Source organism: Leopardus geoffroyi, chromosome C1 (genome assembly GCF_018350155.1).
Source record: "Leopardus geoffroyi isolate Oge1 chromosome C1, O.geoffroyi_Oge1_pat1.0, whole genome shotgun sequence".
In the NCBI taxonomy this organism is placed as follows: domain Eukaryota; kingdom Metazoa; phylum Chordata; class Mammalia; order Carnivora; family Felidae; genus Leopardus; species Leopardus geoffroyi.
The window spans coordinates 136,900,864-136,918,423 of record NC_059328.1 but is presented as its reverse complement, the minus strand read 5'-3'; positions in this window follow the sequence as shown (position 1 = coordinate 136,918,423).

The window sequence follows — 17,560 nt, the reverse complement described above, 5'->3', positions numbered from 1 at the left end:
TAAGCTAAAATGAGGTCATACTGGAGTTAAGTGGGCCCTTATTTCAATATGACTGGTGTCTTTAGAAGAGGAAAAGAGAGACAAAGACACACCAGAGAGAATGCCATGTGCTAGTGGAGGTAGACTTAAGTCCCATAGCTGCAAGCTAGGGAGTGCCAAGAATTTCAGGTAAACCACCAGAACCTAGGAAGAAGCCAGCTCACATTGTGTTTGATAGGGTATAGAGCAAGCATGGCCCTTCTGACACTTTCGGATTTTTAGACACCAAACTGTGAAACAATCAATGTCTGTTGTTTTAAGTCACCAAGTTTGTGGTACTTTGCTATAGCAAACTTGGCGTACTAATATACCAAGATAAATTACATATTAGGGATTTGTGCACAGACACCTAAAAAACAAGAAAGAAAATTACTTTTGAAGGAATGTGAGAGAAGTAGTAGGGCATTAGCCAAGAATTTGGTAAATTTTATGTCTCTGAAAAACATTGAGTATATAAAAAACACCAATGTTGGGGCTCCTGGGTGGCTCAGTCGGGTGAGTGTCTGACTCCGGCTCAGGTCGTGATCTCGCGGTCTGTGGGTTTGAGCCCCACGTTGGGCTCTGTGCTGACAGCTCAGAGCCTGGAGCCTGTTTCAGATTCTGTCTTCCTCTCTCTCTGCCCCTCTCCCGCTCATGCTCTGTCTCTCTCTGTCAAAAATAAAGAAACATTAAAAAAACAAACAAACAATGTTGTTTACTTCCAACAACAAAAAAAAAGATAAAATGTTGGATCACAATAATACAGAAGCCACTAAGGGTGTTTTTAAATTAAAAAATACTTTTAAAGTACCTATATTATTTGGGAGGAGGGTAAAAATATTAGCTCTAGAATTTGTTTAGTTGAATTCAAATGTTGTGAGAAATTCTATAAAAAGAAAAATGTACTTTACAAAATAATAGAAAAAATATAATAGAAAATAATAGAATAATAGAATACAAAATAATAGAAAAAATGAGAGAGTGATGAGAGGAATATCAATTAATCCAAAAAGGGATTAAAAAAGTCAATAAACCTAGCAAAATTTAAAATTGTAGGCAGTGCTAAATAAAATATAAATCCAACTACATCAACTTTAGAAGACAAGCTTTATCAGGTGGATTTCTTTTTTTAAAAAGCTATAAGCAGTTTGTGTTAAAGTAAAAGCACAAAAAGACTGAAGGTAAAAATAAAGCAAAGGATATACTTGTGCAATATTAACTATAAGAAAATTGTCATTTCTATATTAGTGTCAGATTAAATTCATCAGGAAGTAAAGACAATTCTAAACAGGTACATACCCAAAACCAAACTTCAGAAATGGACTAAACTACAAGGAAAAATAAAAACAAACAATTTTGCTATCATATTAGAAGATTTAAATACATCACTGTCATACACATCACTCTGATATATCCAAAAGACAATAAAAAGCAGTAAGAATTTTAACATCATTCCACTCTTAATGGATTGATCACATGTCAAACATTACACCAAAGACACATCCTCATCAATCCACAGAAAATTTTTGAAAATTGAAGACGCATTAAAGATAATAAAATATTTAAAGCAAAAATAATAAAAATAGATGGTGAGGTTTATGAAATACATAGGAGATATATAAGAACAAGAAGACAACAAGGAAAGGTTAGACATTTACCCTTAAAATATTATTCTATGCTACATGGAGCATTATAATATTGTACATAGACCGACCATGGGGAGTTTAAGATGTGTTTTATACCTCTACAGCAATTACTAGCAAACTAAAACAAAGAAGTGAAGCTAGTAACCCAACAGAGTAAATAAAATGAAATCATAAAAAATACCCACTCAATTCAAAGTAAGGAAAACTGAAAAAAACAAGAACAAAGTAAAGACAGTAAACTAGAAAACAAATAGTAGTAGCATAGATTTGAACCTAAGCTTACCAAAAATTGCATTCAATGTAATGATCTAAGCATCGCGTTCGAGATTATAATGCTGGAAAAATGAAGAACCAATTATATGCTTTTTTATAATACATGCATTTTAATCATAAAATACAGGTAGATTAAATGAGAAAAGAATAAAAATAGATGTAGTGTTCATCTCCTGACTATATGAAAGGTGAAGTGACTGTATTAATACCATGCAGTAAGACTGCAGGACAAGGACTAGTACTTTTGATAAAAAGATTGATTATAATGATAAATGTCTGTATGGGTCTGTTAACAGAGCTTCAAAATAAATGATGCAATGACTGAAATGATTTTTATTTTTTATATTTTTTTAAACGTTTATTTATTTTTGAGACAGAGAGAGACAGAGCATTAACAGGGAAGGGGCAGAGAGAGAGGGAGACACAGAATCTGAGACGGGCTCCAGGCTCTGAGCTGTCAGCACAGAGCCCGACAGGGGGCTCGAACTCACGGATCGTGAGATCATGACCTGAGCCGAAGTTGGACACTTAACCGACTGAGCCACCCAGGCGCCCTGAAATGATTTTTTAAAAAATGGAAACAATAGGGGCGCCTGGGTGGCGCAGTCGGTTAAGCGTCCGACTTCAGCCAGGTCACGATCTCGCGGTCCGGGAGTTCGAGCCCCGCATCGGGCTCTGGGCTGATGGCTCAGAGCCTGGAGCCTGTTTCCGATTCTGTGTCTCCCTCTCTCTCTGCCCCTCCCCCGTTCATGCTCTGTCTCTCTCTGTCCCAAAAATAAATAAACGTTGAAAAAAAAAAAAAATTAAAAAAAAAAATGGAAACAATTATATTTGGAGATATTGACACTTTTGTTTCAGAAATTACTAGTTTTGGGGTGCCTGGCTGTCTCAGTTGGTGTAGCATGCAACTCTTGATCTCAGGATTGTGAGTTCAAGCCCTACATTGGGTGCAGAGATTACTTAAAAATAAAATCTTTTTTTTTTTTTCAACGTTTTTATTTTTGGGACAGAGAGAGACAGAGCATGAACAGGGGAGGGGCAGAGAGAGAGGGAGACACAGAATCGGAAACAGGCTCCAGGCTCTGAGCCATCAGCCCAGAGCCCGACGCGGGGCTCGAACTCACGGACCGCAAGATCGCGACCTGGCTGAAGTCGGACGCTTAACCGACTGCGCCACCCAGGCGCCCCTTAAAAATAAAATCTTAAAAAAAAAAGGAAATTGTTGGTTTTAATAGATAAAAAAATCAGTAAGAATAAAGAAGATGTGAATAATATTAAAAATCAACTTGACTTGGGGCACCTACATAGCTCAGTAGGTCAAGCATCTGACTCTTGATTTCGGCTCAGGTCATGATCTCACATCAAGCCCTGCATCAGGTTCCATGCTGACTGCTTGGGATTCTCTCTCTCCTCCCTGGCTCAGGCTCAGTCTCTCTCTCAAAATAAATAAATAAACTGTTTCTTTTTAAACTTTATTTATTTTTGAGAGAGAAAGAGAGAGAGGGAGAGACAGGGAGAGAGAGAGAGAGAGAGAGAGAGAGAGAGAGGCAGGGGGAGGGGCAGAGAGAAGAGACATAGAATTTGAAGCAGGCTCCAGGCTCCCAGCTGTCAGCACAGAGCCCGATGCAGGGCTTGAACTCAAGAACTGCGAGATCATGACCCAAACTGAAGTCAGATGCTTAACCAACTGAGCCACCCAGGAGCCCCAATAAATAAATAATAAATAAACTTAAAATTTTTTTTTCAATGTTTATTTTTGAGACAGAGAGAGACATGAATGGGGAAAGGTCAGAGAGAGAGGGAGACACAGAATCCGAAGCAGGCTCCAGGATCTGATCTGTCAGCACAGAGCCCGATGCAGGGCTTGAACTCAAGAACTGCGAGATCATGACCTGAGCCGAAGTCCGACGCTCAACCCACTGAGCCACCCAGGCGCCCCAGTAATAAATAAACTTTTAAAAAACAAACCAACTTAATTTAATTAACATTTATAGAACGCCATCAATTTTACCCTCTAAAACCAAAATTCATATTCTTTTCAGGTGCACACGGAACATTCACCAATATAATCTATATGGTGGACCATAACAATAAATTTAAAGAATTTATGTTATACAGAGTAAGAATATAGAGACTACACGCTTTCCTCTAAGACTGAAAAAAGGTAAGAATGACTCATCTTATTACTTGTATTAATTACTCTACTGGAAGTCTTAGCTTGTGTATTAACACAAGAAAAAGAAATAAAAGACCTATACTGGACCAAAGGAAATAATACTGTATTCACTTGGAGAAGGCATAATCTTGTCTATACAAAATCCTACAACATACCGCTGGAACTAATAATATATCAAAATGATGGGTTGTAAGGTCAATGTACAAAAAACTTAATTGCATTTCTATAATTTAGCAATGAATAATCAGAAAATAAATTTTTAAAATAATTAAAATATCAAAAGGAAATGATTAGGGATAAATTTAACAAAATATGTGAATAACTTGTATCCCGAAACTATCAAGCAAATAAATGTTCCATGTATTGGAAGAATAAATTTTAAAATGCCAATTCTCTAAATTATTCTGTTGATTTAATGCAAACTACATAAAAATCCCAACAGGTATTATGTGTGTGTGTGTGTGTGTGTGTGTGTGTAAATTGAAAAGCTGGTTCTAAAAGTAAAGGATACAGAATAGCCAAAGCAAAGTTGAAAAGAAGAACAATTTTGGGGGACAGATACAATCTGATTTAGCAACTTTCTAAAAAGCCAAGTTAATTATGACAGTGTGATGTTGATAATGGATATTCATCAATCTAACAGAATATCTCTAGGATCAATTGATCTCTGATGATGGTGCCGAGGTAATTCAATGGAGAAAAGAGTGTTTTCAAAAAATGGACCTGGAAAACCTGGATATCGAACTGGAAATAAGGTAAATCTTAACTTTTGTTTTTATCCATACACAGAAATTAACCCAAAGTGGATCATAGAACTAAAAGCAAAAGCTTAAATCATAAAACTCTGGTAAAAAACATGAGAGAAAAAAAAAATGTCTTTATAACCTTAGGGTAAGTAAAAATGTATTTGATAAGAAAAGTCATTAATCATTAAAGAAAAAAAGGTAAATTGGACTTAGCAAATTTAAAATATTCTGTTCTTCAAAAAAAATTACTCAGAAAATAAAAAGAAAAGCCATTGCCTAGGGAAAAATATTCACAGTACATATATCTGACAAAATTTTATACCCAGAATATGTAAAAAAGACAAAGAATCTTTAAAAGGGTAAAATATGAGAAATAACACTTCACAAAAGAAGAAATACAAACAGCAAATAAGCATGTGGAAATATGATCAACATCATTAGTCACCAAGGAATTACAAATTAAAACCAAATGAGAAATGTCTGCGCACTCAAAAGAACACCAAAGACAAATAAATAAAACAAAAAATGAAATCCTAAAATCAAGTAATAGAGAAGATGTGGAGAAACTGGAAATCTCATACATTTCTGATGGAAGTTCACCCATTTTGGAGACCAGTTTGTCAAGTTCTTATAAAATTAGACCAACACTTTTCATATGACCTAGCAATTACACTTCTGGGTATTTACCTTACCTAAATCAAAACATATGTCAACACAAACAAACTTGAAAATGAATATGCAAAGAGACTGTGTTCATAATAATCAAAACTGGGCACAGCCCAGACGTCTATTAGCAGATAAATGGATAAACAAACGGTGGTAACTCATACAATGGAAGACAATGGAATTTATTGCAGATCAGGCACAAGAAAGGGGCAACTACTGATACATAATGCAACATGGATGAATCTCAAAATCATTAGCCAGACACTAAAGAATATATACTGCGTGGTACTACAGATGCAAAAATTTAGATGAAGCAAAGTATTTTGGTGACAGAAAGCAAATCAGTTGTTTCCTGGGGTTGAACCGGGTAAAGGGAATTGATTAACTTGGGACCCAAAGAAACTTTCCGAATTGATGAAAATATTCTCTATCGTGGTAATGGTTGTTACACATGCACACATTTTTTCAATGCTTAAAAAGGGTTCCTTTTCTTTTATGTATATTATACCTCAATGTAGTTGATTTTAAAAATTAAACACACTGATATGAAGAAAGTCTTTAGAGATTGATAAGACTTGGTATCATTCTGTCTGTTCTGAACAATTTAACAATTGCTCTGGACCTTAAGTGTCCTAAGATCTTACCAATTACATTCAGATGAAATAAAGTGATGCACAACACATATAAGGGGAACCCAATAAATGTTGACTCACTTTTTTCATTCACTCCCCCACTAATTTATAAAAATATTCTAACCATAGAACTTGTGGCTTCTATACTCTTGTGATGATTTTCTAATAGATTTATAAGTCATTTTTCAGGCCATTAGACCCCAGTCTGTGCTCTCACCATTAAAAACAGTGTGTGTGTGTTTTTTTAACTTCAGAAAGCATTCCTATAATCAGTAGATTATATCAGCCAGCCAATATTTATCTAGGTAGCAAGGATTTGTTGAATTGATTCAAATTTTGATAGCCATATTCTAAGACGTTTGAATTTAGTCATTTACTGATTTTAAAATTTGCCGTTAAATATTTGCTATACCTTTTTTGTTTGTTTGTTTCATGAAGAACAAGCAACACAATAGAGTATAGGTTGGTCTCACCATAAATTTAGTATTTATGTGTTTATCTATATCTATTTTCCTAAACACACACATAAAAAAGTAAAACTGAAATCACATAGATCATTGCATATATTACCAATTTTCTAATTTCTTACAGATAAAAGTAGGTCTTGTTTGGTTCTACTCATATCAGATACTAGTTCTTAGAACTGGAATGTTACCACTAGTGGCCTCAGCATAAAATCTCTTCTCTTTAATCCATTCAAGTTAGTCAAGTAAAGTCAAAGATTGTTTTCCCAAATTACCTGGAGAAAATGTGTTCACCCAAAATCAAACTTCTGATCATACCAGATGCTAATAGTCCCAACTGCTTTTCAGTAAGAAATACATAAACAGCAATAAACGTATGCATGATTGTAAAGGGTGTTCCTTTTACAAAGATTTAGATTTCAAGTTTTAACCTTTGTAAATTTCAACTATTGAAAAATTGATTCGCTTTACCACATTTCGAAAAAAAAAAAAAAAAAATCAAAGTTCCTGTATGTGAATGTTAAAACCTGTGATTTCTCAGATGAGTCCATGTTTACCAGAAGGACTCACCCAGGAAGGCCAGCTGAACATCCAGTGTACTTTCCCCTGACTGTGGTCAGTGAATCAGCAAGTGTTATAGGAGTTCAGGGTGAAATGCCAGGTGCTATTTCAACAGTGCTTCTTTCACAACATCTAGGGTGGGGTCACTCCGTTAGGCTCTGATAAGGTTACTGGAACTCAGTTCCTAGGGTAGTCAAGTTAACATCCTCTACCCTCATGCTCTCTGAATGTAGAAGGTAGTCACAGAGACCTGGTTCCCTTTTTTGGGCAAAAGGCTACTCAACCACAAACTGCTTATTAAACTCTGTCTGGAAAATATTATTCACTGAAATTATGTCTCAATAGCATAAAGTTTAATTTTGTAATTAACCAAACCATCTGTCATTGCAAGGCTTTCTTAAGGCCATCCAAATGGAAGAACTTTTACTTGTAGAACCTTGCACAGAGTGGTGTTTTTTTGTAATGAGGGAGAAGGAAACGGTATGAATTTTAAATGATGGCTGCAAATAGATTGTCAACTTTTTTTCTGCCTTTGATGACTTACCCAACTCAGAACAAACCAATTTCCTAAAGAAAATCTACATCTTTCAGTAAACAGATTATTGCCCTTTCCATAAAATGTTTGGCTCTCTACTTCATAAAATAAAGTTCCTCTGAACATAGATGTTGTTGCAGCAAAGCCTTGTCCATCTGTGTTGTCAGGGTGTGTGAATACTAGCAACATTTCTTTGAAAACTTAGGGATAATTACTAAACAAACAACAATTAGTATTAATCAGTTATGTAATTTATTCTTCCTTTTAGATTTCAAGGTTTTCTGTCTTAATGAATTTAGAACACATGCAAATGCAGAAACATCAAGGAATCAGATATCTAGAAAGGATAAAACACTGTCAGTTGGGGATGCTTGAATCAGGTTGGCATTTGGTTTGGATCTTTAATGACTATTATGTCACATATTTTAATCTGACACCATCCAAACTGCTCTGAACCAAAAGCTCAGATGAAGTCTAAAAGATAAATTTTTTTTAACTTTTGTGTTTTTATTTTTGGATAGACATGAAAAAAAGTATCAAAAATTTAGAATTTTTAAAGTTAAATCATACATCCGTATCTTTATAATCCTAATATATCTACCCCAAAGAAGTCATGTGGATGGAAAATTATTCAATATACAGAACTCTTTCCACATCTTACCAGTTTATATCATTAAACATTGAGACTACATAGTCCATAGGAAGGAAGGAAGGTAGGAAGGAAGGGATGAAGGAAGGAGAGAAGGAAGGAAGGAAGGATTGAAACTGTTTTATTGAATAAGTGCCAGAAAAATCGTGGTAATCCCTATATATTGATTATTGGGCTTTTCCACAAGACTTTGTCCTAGTTTTAATTAATACCTGTATAGAGCTTTCATTGTCAACGGGGAGATTTGGTCTTAGATTACCTATAACACATTAAACTTAACCCTGTAATGCCACTTGCATTGATCCTTTACTCCAGTAATGTGGATGGACAGAAATGCAGTGTGGACACTGAAAAGTTGGTTTGTAGGGATCAGCTATGTTCTGATGAGATCAGTCTGGCTCTGCAACCTGCATTACAAATGATCGGTCCCAAGAGAGTGGTGATGTCATTATGCCAACACCATCACATCTCGGTGTTGTTATACTGAGTCAGCCGACTGTGGCCCCATATTGGTCTGGTGTCTATTTTTCTGGCCTAATACCAGTTTGAAATGTCTTTTTGAATAATTAATGTCTTCAGCTATACTTCTCTTAATTACTTAGTTACTCTCTGAGAATGTTACCTAGATATTGACTGAAAATTATATGACTTGATCTCAAATAGAACATTATAGGTTTTATCTTTTTAAAGAAAATACCATTGCTAGTATTCAGTTATAACTTTTTCAGTAAGGAATCTATATGTCTACTTTTCTCCATAGTTAATCTGTGGCCAGAATATAATTGCCCTAAAGGCAGAAGTAGAAAATAAAGACATTAATCATTCCTAATTTTCATACTATTTTAACCAATAAAAGAAAAAAAACCCAACTAATTCATTCCAGATTGTGGGGATATGTACAATGAATATTTCACAAACCTCACTGAAGATAACTAGAGGAAAGAGCCCACCAAGATTAATACAATTATTGAATGTGTTATAATTTCTAACTATACACACATATTTGTTTTTGCTAGAACATAGCTGTTGAAGAAAACCCCAAATTTGAATTCTCATGCTGTGTTTTTAGTTTTTAAAGTTTTTTTTTCATGATATCTATTTGCCTCTTTGAAGTACATCTATAATGATATTCCTTAGGTTTGGAACTTAGTTTTAAGTAGCAAATAAAGATCTCATGAACTTGAGCAAGATGGCCAAACTCTTTAGCTTTGAGGCTTACTAAATTATTTTCCTAAAAATCAAGTAATAAATTAACAAAAATCAGGAGATAATCCCACTCAGTATTAAAATTAAAACGTACATAGCACACATTAAAATTAAAAGAAGTTATTCGGTACCTTAAAGGTGCATATTTAAGACTTCCATTTGTAATAATTAAAATGAAAATTAGCAATCCAATACTCATGAAGAAATTTCTGCTTACTTATTGGTTATCTGAGAGAACTATTTTGAAAAGAGAAAATCTTTCCCAACTCCCCACCCTACCTCTGTCCCTTTCAGACCTAATCCTTGGTAAAAAATAAGACGAACAAAGTAGTAATCCATTATAATGTTAGGTCAATTATTCTCAAGTAGAAGATTAGTTATAAGAAAAAAAAAACACATTTTCACATCTTTTAAATGCTTATTTTGTTACTTTACAACATTGCCAACTTATCCAGATTAAGCAATTTTTCCCTTGTGTTTTTAACTATGTTTTAAGATCATGTAAATAAAGTCACAAATCCGCATAAAGGTAAAGAGATTCTATCCATTTGCACTAGAGTAAATAAAACTTTGGGAAAAAATAAAGATAAAAAAGTCACACAGGGAAAATAAAATTATTGTTTAAAAATATCTCTTTTCATTATCGAGTTATATACGCCATAATTAGCAGCAGCCCTTATGTTTGTAAAATCGGTACAGATTGGGCTGGTTATATGCTACTGAGTCATTTAGTTTGGGAATTTACCAGTAACAAATCACTACAGTTCAACCCCCTTGCTCTACCTCCACACATATTTGCAAGTAGTTACAATCAGAACAAAAAACAAACATAATAGAGTTTTGAATTTGTTCAAGATTGAAATATCACTAATAACCCAGGCCCAAAGTAGCATATTATATCCCTTAATGCTTTTCAATTTTTCTGATTCCTATAATTACAATGTTCTATCAAGACAGGATAGAATGTAAATCAAATTAAGTTAGCCAAATGGAAATTTCAGAATATTCAAGCCAGTTATGAGGGTTTCTTCTAAAAAACCACCAATAAGCTTATTATTTACTAAACTGGCAGGGAAGAAATATTTTCATATTGATCTTCTATGACATTGACTTTGGTGCAAGTGATTAACCAGCAAAAGTGATTGTTTGTCTTAGGCTTTTAACACCCTATTTTAATTTCAGCAAGGAACTCAAAAAAATTCCCAATGCTTGATTGTTTGTTTCTTAAATTTTAAAAATTTATCTTTAATAAAACCCAAGACCTGAGTTTTTGTACTTAGTTTCCAAAAATAAAGCACGACAAAAATAAACTTAATAATTTAATATTTATCTAGAGAGAAATAATATTTAAAAATTCTATGTTCAGAGATAATAAATTTGTTTTAGAATTAAGGAAATTTATCATACTTAAAGTAATTGTGAGAATTAAAATGATTAATTTTCTGTTGTAGATAATTCCTTGACTATGATATTCAACCTTTTTAATTGTGTTTTTAAAAATATGCTTTCAGGGGCGTCTGGGTGGCGCAGTCGGTTAAGCGTCCGACTTCAGCCAGGTCACGATCTCGTGGTCCGTGAGTTCGAGCCCCGCATCAGGCTCTGGGCTGATGGCTCAGAGCCTGGAGCCTGTTTCCGATTCTGTGTCTCCCTCTCTCTCTGCCCCTCCCCCATTCACGCTCTGTCTCTCTCTGTCCCAAAAATAAATAAATGTTGAAAAAAAAAATTAAAAAAAAAATAAAAATATGCTTTCAGAGTTTTTAAGAGGTATCCTTTTTCTTCCGAATACTTTTTGTTCCTGAAGTCTTTCTTACTGGAAAGAGAGGCTGAAGGGAGATAAAAGGGAGACACAGACTATTATATGCGGGCCAGTTATGAGAGTCTTTCTCCAAAGGGTCATTTTGATGATTTAAACAACCTACTCAGGTAAGGTATATATTGAATACAGCTAAATTTACTCCTTCTATCCAATGTAGATCAAACAAACCATGACAGTTTACATATTAGTAAGAAAAGTCAATGTAGTATCTTAAAATGAGTGGAGTGGGCTTCATTCTCTCTAGTTAACAGGTTTTGTTTTTGTTATTGTTTTTTGTTTTTGTTTTTTGATATCCTGGACATGACTATGAAATGTCGAATTGTCTACGCTATTTTGTGAACCTGCGTCAATTTGCATCAGTGATATTTCATTATAGACTCCATTTCAAAAACAGTATTGTATATTTCCCCAGGGAGATTATTATATTGATGGCTTATATGTCAGGCATCAATGACCTTACATACCCTGGTCTGGCAGTATGAGAAGCATTCTTTGTTAACACACTCTACACATACTGCAGTGAACTAAAATCAGTCTCAGTCTCCTCATCAATAAAATGGGTGATCTTAATTCCATTGAGACCTATGAGTGGAAGGGAAATTATTAACCTCGTTTTATGTATAGTTCCCATATAATAGGCAGAGAGAACAAGCAACTATATATATTAATTCTGTTACGTATCCTCTTTCTCTTCCACCGGCAACTCATAAGCAAACTAGTTGAAAAGTAGAATCCTAATTTGACTGCATAAATTAATGTGGGTTTACCCTCAGGTGGTAAATTCCAATTCTAACAACTCCACCCAGTTTGCAAATATGGCTAAGAAGCTTACTTCTTTTTTTTTTTTTCTTTACTTGTTCTGTTCTCTCCATCCACCCCTCATACCACCTTTCCCAAATTAACACCTCCTACCCCAACTCCAAACATTCTGGCTCCTCTTGATAGCTTATACACTCTGTATCAAACACCTGTGTGCAATTTGTTCCAACAGAAAACACGATTTCTCTTCAGAAGCAAATAAAGCATATGGCATTTGATTCTCTAAGCACACTCTCAAATATTTTAAGCAACTTCTTGATTTTCATAATTCCGGCTTCTGAAGTGCTTCCTTTTTTTTTTTTACCTCAATTTCAAAATTACTAGGTATCATATGATTATTGTAAAGCTGTGCATTTTGCAAATCAACCTCAATTATTATTAGCCTTTGCTTTTTCAGCAGGAGAAATAAATTCCCCACAGTGGCCATTCATTTGCCTCTCAGCATGATCTCGTCCCTAAAGAAACTTGAATCTGAATCTACTTCCTCTTTTCTGGTTGGAAAACAAATGTTTGATTCGGGGCAAGCATGTATAGGAGTTTTATGTACACATACAGGTAATAGCATGTCCCCGGCACCACTTTATCCATTAAGGCAATTTCAAATTCCCAGGAATGGGTCCCGTTTCACAGGAAAGCAAAGCGCTGGGGATTAGTAGGTAAGCAATTTGGAGGACTTAGGCAATGCAAGTACTCCCAGTAACTGGCTGCACTCTGCCCTCATTCCTTCCCTGCAGCTAGAAAGACTTGGGGGAACATTGCCAACCCATTAGCATTTCCAGAATTGAACATACTTTCTTGGAAATATTCTCTTCCCAAGATAGTATTATTGGAATGATAACAAGAAATATTGAGCCCAACTTTGCCGGCTCACTCCAGGGTTGTGGGGAATACAGTGGTTTCACAGATCTGCTTCGGAGTCACCTATGACAAAAAATCTGAAAGATTAAACATCTGTAGTTTGCCAGCTATTTTTGTTTTTGTTTTTGTTTCCCCTTGATTTTCTCCTGCCAAGGAGTCTGTGCAGGCACTGGTAAAGGTGGCCACAGTCCCATTATAGCCTTCATGCCCCTATTCTGAAAGTCTCCTTTTACACAGCATAGCTCAGAGGTGATAGTCTCATCACAGGTCTCAGGTTGCTCTGACTCTTAACACAAAGGGGAAAAGAAAAAAAAAAAAAAAAAGAGAGAGAAGAGTATAAGAACATCATACTTAATTGAAAGTGTAGTGGCCAGTTCTGTAAGCAATAGTAAAAGAAAAAAAAAAAGAAAGAGAAAAAGGCTTCTCTGTCCTAGGGAAAGAAAGATTAAATATTTAAATAAGATAGCTAATAAGATGGCTTACAAAATATCTTTTGTCTTTCCTTCCCTTGACAATTTTCATTCGCCCCATTCCCTCTATAAAGACATTATGACTTTGAGTAGGACCTGCTTGAAATAAGCCATCCTAAAGAGAAATATGTGATCAATCTATGTTTAAAAACCTCCAGCGGGGCATGATTACACAATAGACTGTTTGCATACATTGCAAAAATTTAGACCAGTCAGTTGTTCCTTTTATTTTTTAGATAAAATACAGTATAAGTGTATTTTATGTTTACAATAAAGAATACAATGTAAATAGAGTCCTCTGGAATTGTGCAGTGTTGTGGTCCTCAAATTGTCATTTGTTATCTGTGTTGATCTCTTCTGAAAACACTAGTTCAACTGTACGATCGCTGGTACATCACGGATACGCTGTGTGAGAAATGGATTCATTTCAAAACCCCCTCAATAAGAGAAAGTTTAAAAAATGTGAAACAAATCAGTAATTTTAGGTTCTAGTACACTTGTGAGTCACATTATTCCCACAGTAGAGAGACAGAATGATCACCTTGACTCTTTATTTGTCTTTTGTAATCTTCCAGAATTATTTGGCATGAATTGAGGCACCAGGCCTGTGGATACCACCTAATCCACTAAATCTCATTGCGTCAACTGCGAGGTAGACCTCTGCTCAAATGCTTAATCCAGAATTTTCTTTGCCACAGCAAACTTTGATTCTGTCTCTCTGTCCTACTGAGTTTATAACTAAGGAGCATTTGAATACACTACTGCTGCTATTTGTAACTGTCTGGCAGCGATTACACGAATTCAAATTGACCAGCAGCTATTTCCATTCTTTGGGAACACATGGTGGAAGATGATGTCTCTGGTCACTTGAAGAGTTTTCCTGTTTTGATTCCTATGTTAATAGGAAATGTAAAACAGCACAGGGCAGGTCACATTGCCTACATGTCACTGGACCTTGTGTGAAAGCCCGAAACCTCTTTTGTCAATTGGCTAATTAGCTTATTTCTCCACAGATTCTCAGCTACATGATGATCGGGGTTGACGTACCCATTTCTCTGTTTATACAACACCCCCACACACATCTGTCATCCCCATCCTTCGCAGCTTATTGAGACTCCACAGCCTTGTTTTCCTGAAGAAACTACTTAGTGAAAGCAATATAGAAAAGTATGGTGAACATGAGGCAGAGAAATAGAAGACAGAAAATCACACTATGCACTTGGGCTCTGAAAGGTCATTTAAAGTTTAAAACATTCACTCTTTCTTAAGTTGTATTTGGTAAGTTCATAGATACAACTAAAATGACTCAAGTTTTGACCAAAACTATTTTTCTGTCGTACCTTCCTCATAGGTTGCACTCATTTCCAAAATCTTATCTTGGTTACTCTAGTCAATGGACTGACTGGAAATGACTCATCAATAGCCACTCATGCAGGTTTCTTCTGGGAACTTACTTTAATGAGTCAAGATAAATGTGGCAAAATATGTTATTAGCTAGAGTTATTATCTTTATATTGAACAAAGGTCTAGACATGAACACATAGAATCATGTCTGCTCAAATGATAGGTTTGCTGAGAATGAGGACGTGTTCTGTATCCCGGTATTTTAATGTTTTTTTTTTTTTATTCCCCCATTTAATAGGAAGGAATTTTGCACCAGAAGGAGAGATAAATACCAGTGTTCTGACTCAGGAGGATCAAGACCTTGAAATGAACCAATAGCAGCAGCAAAAACAAAAATACCCGTACTAGAAATCTCAAGAAAAATGGTTTCTTTTAGATGATCATGCCACGATTCTACCCGTCATGTTTGCAGACAATTTTCTTTGGAAAAGTTCCTTCTTAGTGGTTGTAAAACTACCTAATATGTGACCTAAATTCATGATAATACCTTTTGAGAACTTTTTACTGGGCCAAGTTTTTGGTCATAAAATAATATAGTGGCTTTAGATTTGATGGAATAATGGAAAGATTAAAAAATAGGATATACCTTTCCTTATATATTGACTGCGGTAACTGTGGCCAGTTGTAGTTATTTTTTAATGGTCTCCTAATTGTATGGTTTATTTCTTTTGTGAAATAATACACAGAATCAGGTTCATTAAAAAGCATTTTGGAAATATTTTATTGAGCATTTACTATTTTTAAGTATATTCATGTACTTTATTATACTCCATTGTACTTCATAATACAACAAAGAGGTCAAAATTATTGCGCCTGAATGTTTAGCCTTCGAGAGACTAAACATTCAAAGTCACACACAATTAGGAAATTATACAACCAGAACTTAAACTCAATTCGCACTGGCACTCAGGCCAGTGTTATCTTCATTACATAAAAAGGAACTTACTAAAAGTCACAGGCATAATCTTAGGACATAGCTCTCCTTTGCTCCTGTAAGATTTGAGATTTAAAAACTTTTGTTTTTTTAAAAGATGTCTCACTGTCTATTATAGATTGAATGTTTATGTCCTCCCCCCCCCCTCCCCAAATTAATATATTGAAGCTCTAACCTCCAAGGTCATGGCATTGAAAGATAGGGCCTTTAGGATTAGGGCTAGATAAGATCATCAGAGTGGGCCCTCTTAAGGGGATTTGTGTCCTTCTAAGAAGACATACCAAAGAGCTTGCTCTCTGTCCCCATGTGCCCATATAGAAGAGGCCAAATTAGCACACAGGGAGATGGTGGCTACCCACAAACCAGGCAAAGAGACCTCAAAATGAAACCTACCTTGCTGGCACTTTGATCTTGGGCTTCCCTGCTCCCAAAACCGTGAGAAATAAACTTCTATTGTTTAAGCCACTCAGTCTATGATATTTTATTGTCATAGCTTGAGCCAACAAAGACACCATCTTATATGAACCAAACTGACTACAACTTCATTTTAAGAATTAACACGGAAGAGAGGAGGCTGGTGGAGAGGAAAATCCATTTCCTTCTGTCTAGGGGCAATATGTCCTTTATTGAATTAAAAGGTATTACTACTTGCTCTATTTACTAATCACTCTTCTCCTAACCACCATCTCTAAGTCTAGGGTTTATTTTCATGATGTTCATATGTCTTAAAATATATCCAGCCAATGACATTCTTATATATTTTTAAATATTGAAAAATATTAAATCAATGTCATTCTTATACCTCCTTGCCTTATTCTCGATTTGTAACCAAATATCAAACTCATATATCAGATAATTCCTGGGTTTTTGGTTGGAAATGATCTTTTTTCAGATTTTTTTCTCCAGCTACTATCAATTTAAGAAAATAATAACACATCAACTTATGGCATTGATGAAAAAGTTAGCAAAAGCCTGAGCTCTCTGCAGAATATGAGAGACAATTTGCATGTAACTATTTTATTCATATGATTTTAACTTTCAAAATAATGATAGACTTCAACATTCAGGATAATTTGTAGGAATTATGTACCAATCATTCATTATTTAAAGTAGACTCATCTCTTTATGGTAACAGGAGTTGAAAAAAATAAACAATGCAGCAAATAGAGCCTATATTATCCTTAAAAATAATCATGTACGTTTGCTAACAAAAGCTTTATAATTACAACCCCAGAACCATCTCAAAGCATCCTATCATAAAATCAATAAAGTCAATATTATAAATTTTTAGAAACAAAAGGAAAACAAAATTAGAACACAAACAGAAAAGAGCTGGAAACTAAATTCTTGAACAAAGTCATGCTAAATGAGAAGGTGGGGGCACACTTGGATAATGGTGCTGTTCTCACCAGAACAGGCATCCAGCATATGAGAAGAAATGCTAACTGAAATGACAGGAAAAGCTTTGCTGAGCAAGGAGGTATGATGCACCACTCTCGTATTGCTCAACTCTTTCTGGAGTCCCACTTCCGCTTCTCTTTCTCCAAGTTATTTAAAGGCTTCAAAGTAAAGGATGGACAGTCCGCTGATACTTTTCAATTTAGTTAGCAGCTCATTAAATAGACAACTTTCAATTAAGAGTGCTTAGCTTCTAAATATGCATTGGATTTATATTTAAAGGATCTGT